Below are 14330 nucleotides of genomic sequence, written 5' to 3'. Positions count from 1 at the left end.
CAATTAGCCATGGGACCCATGAAAATTAGTTTTATGTGAAGATGGAAAATGTATGTCTTTGAGTTAGCAGCGTTTAATTGATAATAATGGATAAATGCCAAATCAAGTCTTTGGGATATTACATAAAAAGAAATAGCAACCTAAAAGCCAAGAGGAATAAGTGAAATTGCTATGAAGTAGTCTGTAAAAATGGCAGAAGCAGCCATGTTTCTATTCATTTGAAATTAGACTTTCACTTTTATAGAGTTAGACTTGATGCTTATGCACAAGTTTTTAGGTGTACAATAGTGATCTTTAATCTGTAGTAGATATGTTTCAAGACTTCCAGTGGGGGCCTGAAACCATGGGTGGTACCAAACGCTATATATAAGTGCAGAAACACTGTAGTGATTGGTTGGATAGCCAAAGGAGGTGGCTGTAAATAACTAATGAGCAAGTAGCACATCCAGCATGGATACACTGGACAAAGGGATGATTCATATCCCAGGCAGGACAGAGAAGGTGACATGAAATTTCACTGTACTACTTAGAAAACTTGTCATTTAAAACTTAAGAATTGTTTACTTTTGGATTTTTCTATTTAAATTTTTTTTTTTTTTTTTTTTTTTGGTACCGGGGATTGAACTTGGGTCCTTGCACTTGCGAGGAAGGCGGTGGAACCACTGAGCTGAATCCCTAGCCCCACTATTTAATATTTTTGAACTTCAGTTCAACACAGTTAAATGAAATCAGAGAAAGCAAAACTATGGATGAGGGGAGACAATTGTATAAATAAAAATTTCCTAAAATTTTAGGTAATAAGATGGAATTGTCTTGCTTTAAGTCATAAAGAGGGAGAACCATGAAAATGTACTGCCACTGTCAAAAATGATTTGGCGAAAGAAACACAGTAGACTGTGAAGGTGAGGATGTGCTGACAGTGAAAGACTTTTGGATCTCTTTTTGAGAATGATTCACTTAGAGCCTTGTCTCACATGATGAGTATTGACAAATAGCTTTACTCCTGATGGAAATAGTCATTTTTGTGGATTTATTGAGTCTAGATATTTTATAGCATTTTAATAAATTGATATGTTTTCTTTTTAGAATGAATAGGCTTGGGTATGAATAATGTATGGGTGCATATTTTGGGCAAAATTGAAGCAAATAAAAGAGTATGATTCAGAGAAAAAAAAATCAGAAGGAGGAAATAGGAAATTCGATCCTATAGAATGCAGTGGGGAGGGCGTGGGATTAGAGGCTGTGTTTAGTTCCTGGTCTGCTGTTTATTAGTTGCCACTTTCCTTCACTGAACCTTGATTTCCTCTTTTATAAAATGAAGAATGTTTTTGCTTAATTCATAGAATTGTTAACAATGAATGGTGCAGAAATATGTAAAGTACTTTCTACAGACTGTAGCCCATAAAAATGCTCAATAAATGGCCGATCTTCTACCTGTATTGCTTTCACACTGTGAAATGACTTGCTTCCCCTAAGTGGATTTTATGGCTCAGTGGATTAACTAGTTTGTGTGTTTTTCTCACATCCACTGGAAAATACCTCTTTCCAGGTGTAGGGTGGGACTGATGCATTTGACCATAGTGTACTTTTTCTCCAGAACAGAAACAAGGTACATTACGAGGTAGTATGAAAATATAGAATTAAAACTGGTGGAATTGTCTGTATATAAAATATTAACAATGTATCTCTTTAGTTTCACAAATGAAAATTTTTAATTTTTCGTTATTTTTTTAACTTCAAATAAATAAAATAGACATGGCTCAGTATAATTTTGATAATTCAGATAATGTCTACCAAGCTAATGTGCATATCTGGGCCATCTTTCTGCCTATTATTACAGGGGGTAGATGATTTCACTATTAACTATCTTTGGGCTGTATATTTTAAAAGTTGAATTTTCAATCTTGTTCACAATGTTTCATTTCTTTGTCATTGTAAAGAGAAAGTCAAATAAGGTGACCCCTCCTTTCAGAACAATATAAGATTTGCTTTATAATTAATAAAAGATAAAATACTCTTCTTCAAACTGACTAGAATTTATACATATTCCATAATTTGTTTTAGTGCACTCGAGCTTAAGTATCTTATATAGCATGATTTTAAATATAATTACAGTGTGGAAAATGGTTACCTTAATTAAAGGTAGGGCTCACATTGAAAAAAAAATCCCTTCAAAATACATTGCCTAACAAATATCACACAATTAAGTTTGAGAGCTCTGTTAATATACAATACTAGGCAGACAGCTATTTTCAATCCAATTTAAATAAATTATTCAGAAATATACATAAGTCCATATTAAGCTTGTTATTTCTAACTGTATTTATATATGATGTTAAGAGTTGGTAGTAATATAGTTTTGTGCAAATATGTCATTTAATATATAAAATGTATATCAAAATTGTTGTGTCTAATTTTTTACTAAAATATCTACATTGAATTTATTGACATTAATAGAAAGGACACTTTTTCTTATACAATGAAACAAAATAAAAAATTTTTCATCAGAGTGGAATAAATGGAGCTACAAAAATCAGGCTTTGCCTTTTATTTTAAGAATAGTGAGATTTGTAAAATAAATCATTTGGTACCTAAGTTTCTTCATCAAGCCTAACAAAAAGTCAGAGGATAAGCATAATAATAATAATAATATTAATAGTAATAATAATAAAAATAAAAACTTTTACAAGAACCCAGAGAAAATATTTGTGAGAAACGCCATTGGAATTGATGTTTATAAGCATACTACTTAGTCAATGTCCCAGTGGGCCAGCACTGGGTCTCATTTGTGTACAGATTAAAAAAAACATGTTGCCTAATGAGTAGGCTAGTTGGACTTCAAGTGTTTTATTGTAAATTTTAGTATAAGGACGGTCCATTGTAGCAGTGGAGTTTAACTCCTAGATCACCCAACCATGCCTCTGTACAAAGCACTGGCTCTTTTCACTAATGGGACTGAAGCATTTGTTATATCAATATGGACTGATAATTCTCTCACCAGCCTTTTTTAGCATTAAAGTGATATTCTGGATATTGCAAGATTGAAAACATTGGAAATCAAGGTCAGTTAATTTATAATAGCAGGCAGTATCCACTTGTGAACATGTTCACTAACTTCTGAAAGCTTACAGTTTGAGTTTGATTATATGCACTGTTCTTCTGATGACTTCACATATTACAGAAACTTGATAAAAATGACAAGATGATACAGAAAGAGCTGTGGCTCATTTGAAAATATAAAGGACATCATGTCAGGTAGTATTCATGTGGCCATGAATAACTATGCCATGTAGAAGAAAGTCTTCTTGTGATGACAAATGGCTCAGGGGCCCTTTCCTACTGAGTAAATGGAGCAGAAACCAGGGAAGCCTCAGCTGACAGTGATGGAAATGGTTGCAGTGTACCAGGGACAAATAATACCTGAAGCAAGTATAATCGCAGAGACCCAGAGACTGTGCTGGGCTGGAAAATTTGTCTGCAAAAACTAGCAGGATGGAGTGAATTTAAATAACCATACTACCGGGTGATCCCCTTAGATCCTGTATTCCTATGCATAGCAACAAGAGAATGAGTGACAGTGATGTCCTCATGTGGTGATGGGATGGAGAGGAACACCTGAAGGCAGACGTTCCTTCAGCTGGATCTGATGCACAGAAGATAACGGTATAGAGAGGAGTGCTGACGTGAGAGATCTGTGGAACAGAAAAGAAATGAGGGTAGAGTCCCTTTTCACAAGGAGCTTTTAATTAAGCTGAGAAGAAAATCTACACATAATATATCAAAGAGCTGCTTCTGCACACACACACACACACACACACACACAAACTTGAATTGATGCTAAAAAACAAGTGTTTGCATCCCTAAGAATTTATTTATATAAGTGGAGTTTGTAGGCAGGCAGACTGGCTGGAGTCCCACTAGCTGTGTGAATGCAACCAAGTTACTTAATCACCCTGAGTCTTGGTGCCCTCAGTGTTACTGTGGAAGTCCCTGTACTAACAACAAGGGTGTCTTGAGAGTCAGGGAGAAATGCAGAGTGCCTGGTGTATAATAAGAACAGCAAGTAAATATTACCAGTGAAAGGAGGCTGACCTTTTGGTTTGGTTTCTTTTTTCTGTTTTTTTCCCAACTTTATTGAAGTGTGGTTGATAAATGTTTACCTCTGTGAGAGCCCTTATGACCTACTCCCTTAGCAAATTTCAAGTATGGATTATTATTAACTATAGTTACCTTGCTGTACATTAGCTCTCCAGAACTTACCGTACAATGGAAATAAAATACCTTTGATCAACATCTGCCCATTTTCCCACACCCCAGACCCTGGAAACCATTGTTGTATTCTCTGTCTTTACAGTTTTGACTTGTTTTTAAATGGTACATGTACTACAATCATGTAGTATTTGTCTTTCTGGGCCTTATTTCATTTAATGTAATATCCTCTAGGTTCATCTGTGTGACCACAAATGGCAAGACTTTTTCCCTTAGAGCTGAATAATACTATATTCTGTCTTTATCTGTCTCATTCTGTAAGTTCACACACACACACACACACACACACACACACGGGTGTATTACATTGTCTTTGTCTATTCATCTGGTGATGAATATGGAGGTTGTTTCTGTATCTTGGCTACTGTGAATAATGCTGCAATGGCTATGGGAATGTAGATGTTTCTACGAGGTGCTGATTTCATTTCTTTCTGATACATAGCCAAATGTAGAATTACTGGATCATATGGCAGTTCTATAAATGCCCAATATTATGTAAATTGGCAAAAATGATAAGAAAATCCAGACAGATGAATGGATTAAGAAAATGTTGTGGATATATTTGTAGACACACACATACACACATTTACATATAGATACAAAGGAATATTATTCAGCTTTAAGGAAAAGAAAATATTGCTTTTGTGACAACATGGATGACAGAGAGTATTACCTTCCAGTTATGAGTAAATTTTAGAGATCTAAAGTACAGCAAGGTGACTAAAGATAACAATAACGCATTATATGCTTGAAGTAGTCTAAGGTCTAAGGGATATTTATTGGCCATTTCTTATACACCAGACACTTGGCATTTTCTCTCTTCAATATCATAACACCCCTTTGCTGTCAGTACTAATGTCTTCCAGAGTTCATGGAGGAGGCTAAGGCTCAAGATAGTTGAGTAACTTGGTTATACAAGTTATACAGCTGATGTCCACACGTAGGACCCCACCCAGGTCTGCCTGCATACAGACTCCTACTTTTGAATACACTCTTAGGGATGTAACCAAACACTTTGTTCAGTATGAATTCAGTGTGTGTGTGTGTGTGTGTGTGTGTGTGTGTGTGTGTGAAGTAGTTCTTTGGTTTATTGGTTGTGGGTTTTCTTCTTAGCTTAATTGAAAGGTCCTACTGAAAAGGGACTCTGCCCTCATTTTCATGGAGCTGAGGATGTTTATCACTACACTGCAAGCTCTTTCTAGATTTTGTTCTCTAAAAAGACTTTTGAGTTATTTGCCAAATATTACTCAAGGTGGCACTTTATAGGTTAATAACCAAACACCCCATTTCCCATGGATTTTGGAGCAAGCTGAACATAGCCTGTATCTCCATATTGACTGCTTCTTTCTATGCCTTTCATAGTATTATTGAGTAGAGGGGATTTTATAACTTTGAGTAATATTTCTTATATGAGATTTTGAGTAAGGACAAAATCACAGATGTTTCTATTATCTAATATCTGTATTGTTGTTATATAAATTAAAGGTTTCTAAGAATATAGAGTCCATTTTACTTTACTTGGAAAGAGCCTATTTAGAATTTACCAAGTGCTCTATACACAAATAACCTCAAGAAGTTAGTCATAAAGGACTTTTAAATACTCAAAAAAATCATTCTCCCCCATACCACCCCAACTATTTCATATCTGTGTTAAAATGTGCTTAGGGATCTAATGTTCCCCAGATCAGCATCAAAGTCAAATTTCATTTTGTAGGGGATATAAATCTCTGAATTTGAAATAGCTTTAGGAAATGTTTGGAGTTTTAATTTCATATTTGCCTAATTTTAATGCGGGTCAAGAAAATGAAATGACAAATGCAACTGGTAGTTGGAAGGATGGCATAGCACTCACAGAGGAGTGAAATGATAACATTAGCAGTCTATTTTGAACCCACGCATGTAGAAGAGAAATTTGTTTCTAAAGTAAAACTGCATTATTTTGAGGCTAAGTGCTATGTTGTTAATTAAAACTCACAATTCTTATTAATTGCATACTTTGACCCATTTTTCATTTCCCTACCCTTGCTTTTCCTTATTAGAATTGTCTGCTCTGATTTTGACATCTTGGTCCTTTCCTCTCCAAGGTCTTTGTTGTTTTTCTCACCAGTGGGACTGCTGGCAGGGCCTGTTCCCATATTTTCTGTTCCTTTACTTACAGCCCCCTTCCCTTGTCCCATCAAAGTCTCCTGAAGACATTGAAGCTAATCTATAGTGATACTTTCATTGCCTCCAATTATTAAGGTGTGATAGGTGATGGTGATGAGTGTGCTCTACAACACAGCAAGACTGGTGAAGTCAGTGGCCTCTTATTTGCTGTTTATTCTCAATTTCATAAAGCTGATTGACTTATAAAATTTGCTTGGTAGGAAACGTGTTTTCCAAGTCAATTAATTGCTCAATTATTTTGCTGTAATCTACCCATACCACTTCTTGCTGTGGATTTCAAGGTGATCCTTCTTTTTTGGTAACAGATGGTTGATCAGAAATCATATATGTTTATGCCTAGGGGATATCTCCAACACCGTTTAGGGCAGTGTTGCTATCAAATTGTGAAACATCAGGATAATAACTTCCCAGTGGTCTTTATCAGGGGAAAATGCAGGCAATACTTTCGGCTTCCATGGCAACTCAGAGCTGCACATCACTTCTCTGCCTTCTAGAGGAGACATGCTAGTGCTCACTGGAACTATTCTCTGCAGTTGGCATTGGGAGGACAGTCTCATTCCAGGTTTCTAGGCACTGGGGCTGGTTACTAAGATCTACCCTGGCAGAGGATCCACTAGTGTGTCCGTGACAGCAGAAGGGACCACCCTCTTCCTTCCTGCTCCCTAAACCTCTTCCCAGATCAATAGTTTGGGTCATGGTTTAGAAGTTTGTAGAGTCGACTGAAGAAGAGTTGTGCTGATCATTTTTATGATCACCACACCTCTGCTGGCCTTCTGCACACTGAGTTTGTTAGGATAGGGACTGAACGTAGAAGACTGATTCTTTAATCTTATGTTGGTGCCCCAAATCACTGCCCCATTTCTACATCTGCAACCCTACAATAACTGTACCTCAAAGAACACATTCCTCTTAAAAATTTAGTCGACTGAGTTTGCAAGTAATTTAGGGTCATGTTAGGAATATTTGAACTATGTTGGTTTCTCTGGGCTCATTCAATACTGTCATGGAAGCCATGAATCAGAGTCTATGGTCTTTTCCTTTTTTGGGAGACAATCCATCTCTTCAAAGAAGCTATAAGTACACTTGCTCTGGGCAGCCTCTTCTTGGCCACTACTTGTACCTAATTAGTAGTGTGGGCTCTGTAATAAATATTGGGCATCTGCTTCCTTCTGGGTTGACAAGATGCTATCTCATTTAGTGGCTTTTTGTCATTTTGTAGTCCCTTCTATAGCTTCATCACTTTCCTCTCCAATTGCTAAACATCTACATGTATTCTTAGTGCTCTTTACCCTATGATAGATTTTCTCTGCAAAGCATTTGGTGATAAGGAAGATTAGGGGAACCATAGATTACTAACATTTTTTTTCCTGTGTGTAAGTTTTTTTTTAGCTAAGCATGTTCTTACCTAGTGTAAAGTCTTCATTATTTCTCCTTTAGGCTCAATTAGTAGTCTTCAGCTTTCTGAAGATTAATTTCAGAAGACAAGAGGAGTAGACTCAGCTTGATTGACATTGTATCTCTGGCTGAAGAGATGAAATTATTCCTGATAATGTAATATTTGAAAATTAGTATCAAAATAGTTTGCCTTATTTAATATGTAAAAATAATAATAGTGATTCGATGTCAGGATGGTGTTTACTTATCATTTCCACCTTCTCATCATCTCCTCCTCCCTTAGACAGATACAAACAAACATTCAGCAGCAGTTACTGACTTCTATCTGTCTAAATGTAGCCTGATTATTTTTGTGGCTTTTAAGATGTTAATAGCATAGTGAAGAACTGGTTGTAGAAATGAGGTTTGAAACCTCCATCTGCTACTTATTAACAGTGTAACTTTGGGCAAGTCCCTAAGTGATTCTAAGTTTCAGTTTCTTTATTTAAAATAGGAGACATGGGTATTTTTCCTATGTTATAGGAATGTCTGATCTCCGGCATGAGACTTCTCTTGCTAGTATGTCCCAGCATGGCTTATCTGAGAGATTGGGCTATTAAAATGCTGCAAATTCCAGTGTTCCAAATTGCCATTGCTTGAGCATGGGGAAAGCACAGAATTCTTTGAGGAGTTGAAGAATAGGTTGAGTTGGCTTGAAGCTATAAAATAAATCCATACAACCCTTAATTGCTAATTCCAGTCATGGGCTTTATAAGTTTTACAAAGTACAAATTTTGTAAAAGTTCTAGTATCACTTTGAGTGAATATTTATAGCACTCTTTCTACATTGTTTTCATCCTGGGGCCCAAAGTCTCTTCAAACAGCTTCTACTCCAGCTGATCCCACTCACTATTCTTCATCAAAAATTATTCTCATTCAACCAAGCCAGGCATGGTATTGGATGCCTGTAATCCCAGACACTTGGCAGGAGGGGAAGACAGGAACATTATAAGTTAGAGGCCAGCCCGGGCAACTTAGACCCCATCTCAGAAAGGGGGGCAGGGAGCATAGCTCAGTGGTAGAGGGCTGGCCTTGTATTCAAACCCCAGCACTGCATAAATAAACAAAGCAAAGCATGAATTAGTTAAAAATTTATCCTCATTCAACCAACATTCTCAAAATTCAGTATTTTGATGCTTTGTGAAATATTGGGGAGGAGGGAATGATGTAAAGCACAGTTCTTGATATTACTGATGGATTCATTATTAAAAATAAATATGGCAAGTTGTAAAAAGAAGGATACATCTAGGATTCTATGTAGCACATAGATCCAATGCAGGACAGAGTATGGTAAGGAAAATAAGTGACACTGGAAGTGAGTCTCAAAGTATGAGTGAACATTATTTAGGATGAGCAAGAAAAGGAATACTCTGAATCTGAAAAAACTAAATATTAGAACCCCCCAAGATAAAAGACCCAATCCAAAAATGAGCAACTGAAATGAATAGACACTTTTCAGAAGAAGTACAAATGGCCAATAAATACACTAAAGAAAAACTGTTGAACACATCTGGCCATTGGAGAAATGCAAATTAAGACAACACTGAGATTCCACCTTACTCCAGAAAGAATGGCTATCCCCAAGAAATCAAATAAAAACAAATGCTGCTGAAGATGTAAGAAAAACCCCACTTCTACATTGTTGATGGGAATGTAAACTGGTATAACCACTATGGAAGTAAATGTGGAGATTCCTCAGAAAACTGAAATTAGAAATTCCATTTGACCCTGCTATTCCCCTTCTAGGTATCTTCCCAAAACAGTTAAAGACATCATACCACGGTGCTACATGCATACCCTTGTTTATAGCAGTACAACTCATAATAGCTAAATCTTGGAAATCTTGGAAGAGGCTTCTATGTCCATCAACAGATGCAAGGATAAAGAAAATATGATAAATTTGAGTCATTTGTAGGAAAACAGATGCACTTTGGGAGCATAGTATTAAGTGAAATAAATCAGACACACAAGCTTAAATGTTGTATGATTTCTCTTATATGAGAAACTCAATGATAAATTGAAGAGTGAAATATAAGATAATAGGAAATTGGGATACAGACCTTTTCAAAAGGGAATGTGACCAAGTGATGGATGGAGGAGGGAAGAAGGAGAAGGGAAGGGGATGAAAAATAATTAAGATGTGTAAGTACACATACCAGTTACCCACAATGAGTGCAATCATTGTGTATTGCAAACATGTACTAATAAAATAAATGCACAGAAACAAGGGAACATAGCCTGTTTGGGAAGTCACCAATAGCAAAATAAGCTGGGGTGGAGAATTTGTACAGGAACTAGTGGTGACCAGAGGAAATATCATAGAGGGAGAAAGGGAACAGATAAACAAAGATAAAGTAGGCCATACTACAAGGTGAACTTTTATTCTAAAGGTAATTAAACACTATTTAATGATTTTGTGTAGAGGACTAATATAATTACATTTGTGTTTTATGAAGAGTGATTATTCTAGTAACGATGAGAGAGGAGATAGCTCATGGAGTGGGTTTACCGAAGGCAGAAGAATTAGTTAGAAATATTGCCTTCATTCTGAAAACAGATATAAAGGGTAAAAATGATCCATAAAACAGGTTTTCAATAAGTATTTTTCAAACAAATGAACTAAATCACTACTTTTAGAGATGCAAGAGTCTATGAGTGAAGGAAAACAATTTAGATTTATTTGGGCTTTAATATAAAAATGTGGACAGAGTTAAGTGCATATGCTGTGACAAAGTTTAGTGGTTTAATAAAGAGTAATACTAATCAGTACTTCACCACAGTCCTGGAACTATACCCAGAGGAAGGATGGTGTGGGGATGTGCTTGTGTCTGAACATGTTTGTCAGTGTGTGTGTGTGTGTGTGTGTGTGTGTGTGTGTGTGTACATCCTGTCAAATACGAGATGGGGAAGAATTGGAAATTAAGTGAGAGAGGTTGTGAGTCCAGGCAAGGTTTGTATTAATTATAAAAGTTCATAAAGTAAGAAGGATTACATCAATACAGAGTGACTCATAGTTTAATGAGGTTTTTTCATCCATAAGGCATCTATTGATAACAAATACTGTGCTCAAAAATGAAGCTGTGTAAGGCATTAACAACATAATTGCAATTAGTTCAGCTGTGAAAAAGGTAGGCATAGATTGTACCCTTAGCATAGAGCAGTCTACAAGACATGATGTTATCTCAAAATAATTGCAGATGGAATAGTACCAGCAGCCATTGGCTAGGTAGACCTTCTGTTTATGGGGAATTTATAAGAAATAAGATCATTAATATTGTATGTGAATGGACCTTCCTAAATACATATCCATAGGCATTCATAGTAATAGTCAAAGTAATTCATAACTTCTTTGGGAAAAATACAGAATATCTGATTTTCATTTGTCCTTCCCCAGAAGACCTTGGAATTTCTTTGGGCTTAGAGCAGAAATGCTGATAAAGTAGATTTTAAAAAGTTGAAAATTGAGAAAAGAAAGGGCAAGAGATTGAGAGATGTAAGAGTGATTTATAAATGGAGACAAAAGGTAGAGTGGAAATTAAAATTCTTCCAAGTTCTAGTATATGATTTAAATAGAGTGCAATTTCCATGAACCAGAGGAAAAAATCAATACAACAAGAGTGTGAAATGTAAGGAAGTGCTTACCCAGCATCTGCACCCTCTGTTACCCTGACCCTCTCAGGGTTGAAAAAGTGATAGGAAGTCATGAAAGAACACTGATTTCTCCCAGGAAAATGCTGTGAGGATTATAAACTGTTTAATAGTTCACACTGATAGATTGATGTACATAGAATTCAATATCCTCTAGTTTTGTAAATGAAGGAAAATTTTAATATCAGCCTAAGGGGTGTTTTTCAGTCAAATTTTGAATTTTGGAACATGCGGAATTCAATATACATGGATTCAATAAAAGCACATGTCATTGCGGTTTGGATATAATGGAGTAAAAAGGAGAGATGTTTCCATGTGAGGAAGTCTTCCAATTTATATTTCATCAGAATTGTATTACATTTAGCTGTGGTGCTACATTGCATTTATCTCTAAACACTGTATTAGAAGAGATTTTTTTTCCTATTCCTGTTCAAAGTACAGCATTCACTGTAAAGGTTCTAAAGAACTAAAAATTAGACTTGTACAATTTTTCAATGCTAAAGAATGTATTTCCTTCTTTTTAATCCCTGTAACATATGTAACTAAAATAATATCTTGAAACATTTCATTATCACATAAATAATCTTGCTAATATAAGGGGAACTTTGAATTTTTGAGAAATTACACAAGGACTATTTTAGGAACACATGGAGAGATTGTTTCCTGAAATGCTGACAGTTTTCTTCAGAACTACTGCTTTGTAGAGCAAATGGTAATTGTTAAACCTTTCTGCATGAAGCATACAATTTTTCAAATGTACTCCGCATAGGTATATTTTAAGAAAGATTTCAATTTGGTCGCATAATTTTCAGCCTTTTCTAAGCCCATGGTGGTGATAACATTAAAAAATAACTTGGTATGCTACTTGTTCTCCTACTGCTAAGATTTCATCACCAACTGCTAGTTTGCTAGAGATTATAGCTGCTAAAATGCCGTCCTGATTAATGTGCTAATTAATTAATGCAGCTGCTAAATTGTAATGCTGATTAAAACACACCACACTGAGAACACTGGAAAACTTTCCCAAATTAGTCAATCATCCCAGGTGCATTTCGACCCTAGAAAAAGCTCAAATGCAGAGTGGAGTAAGTGAATCTATTACTGCTTGTGGGAGCAACTGGAGGATCTGTTAGTGAAGTCCCCACTTCTTCTACTTTAATCCTTAACCTGACCTCCTGGTGAGAAATCAAAGATAAAGCAGAGAAAAATCAGACAATATCTGTCTCTGTCTGTCTTTCTCAAATTTGTTTTCTCTAGTAATGAACAGAGTGTTTGTGAAGGAATTTGCAATGCACATGATGAACACTGAGTTAAAACACCAAGTTCAGACTTCTATGGAAGTTTCGAGCATAAACTTATTCCTTCCAGGTGGTGCTGATTATAATCCTTCTTCCCAACACCCTAATTCTCAGAGTTAAATTTTTGCCTAACAGGAATTAGGAAGCATTTATCATATATTGGACATAGTAGGTAAAGACAAAAGATATTTTTTAGCTCTTTAAGAGCTTCATTTTATAATTTTGAGAATAAGGAAAATAGCTTAATAGCAATTGCCATCAACAGACAACAAAAGAATAAATATCAGACCAGTGGAATAGAAATTAAGGACCACAGAAGAGGAAGAATTTCCAATTTTAGTTATACCTTCCCTAAGGAAGTAAAAACTGACAGGAACTTTGGAAGGATTTGAACTGATAGATTGGTAATTGTGCAGCATAGAGAAGTCATATGAATAGATGTTTAAAGGCCCGAGAAGGAATATGCCCCCAAATACATGAAGTGTGATCAGATAAATGAAGCTGAGGCTAAACTCATGTCCTAGGAAGGATTCTGAATGGGAGACTGGATGATGACAAGCTAAGATGGGCCAGTTCAGGGCAGGCCTTGAGTGCTGACCAACAAATAGGTACCCTAACCCTTCGGAGAGGGAGAGCAACTTGCTTTGAGAGTTTCAATCCGTCTGCAATAAGGAGGTTGGATTGGATGCAGGAATCACTGGGGAGGAAAAGATACATCAGCAAGCTTTCCATAAATCTAGGTGTAGTATTGGTGACATAGAAAAGAGCCAATCCAAAATTCCCAAAGTGGAGAAAGAAGGTATCCCAAACAATGGATCAAGAAAACCCCTGATAAAACGAGACTGGACTGTACAGATCTTTGATTTTTCATTTGTATTTGACAGGGAATCATAATTTTTGTTTTATCGTGGGAGATTGTGCTTGAATTCTGTGGAAAATTCCTACAGAGAAACAGCCCCTTGAATCACACCGTGCACTTGTAGGTAGTGACAATTCTCAGTTCTAGTACCAATGTTGTACCAAGTGTGCAGAACTGTGTCTCCTAAAACCCCAACCCGAACCTCTGGTCCTGTGTATGTCTTAGTTACTTTATTATACCTGAGACACAATACCTGACAGCCACAGTTTAAAGGAGAAGAGTTTTATGTGGACTCACTATCTGTAGAAGTTTCAGTCTATAGTTGGCTGGCTCCGAGGCTGGGCGGCATGGCAGAGGGGCATGGTGGAGGCCAAACAGCTCATGGTGTGACAGTAAGAAATAGCGAGATCAAGGGCGGAGAAGGAGCAGACCCTTCCAGGCCCCCTCCTCAGTGACCCCCGCCTCATCCAACCAGGCTGCACCTCCCAACATCACATTCAGCCATAAACTCATCAGTGGACTGATCCACTGCTGAATATCACACCCCCATGATTCAGTCCCCTCCCCACAGCCCCATCTAAGAGTACATGGGGCTTTGGGGGACATCTGGATATAAACCGTAACATTGTGAGTGTGGTTCTTTGTGGATGGAATCA

The sequence above is a fragment of the Heterocephalus glaber genome, unplaced genomic scaffold (assembly GCF_053883595.1).
Source record: "Heterocephalus glaber isolate CG9 unplaced genomic scaffold, H.glaber_assembly_v1.0 deba00000676, whole genome shotgun sequence".
Taxonomy (NCBI): Eukaryota; Metazoa; Chordata; class Mammalia; order Rodentia; family Bathyergidae; genus Heterocephalus; species Heterocephalus glaber.
Note: the sequence above shows the minus strand (reverse complement) of the source record.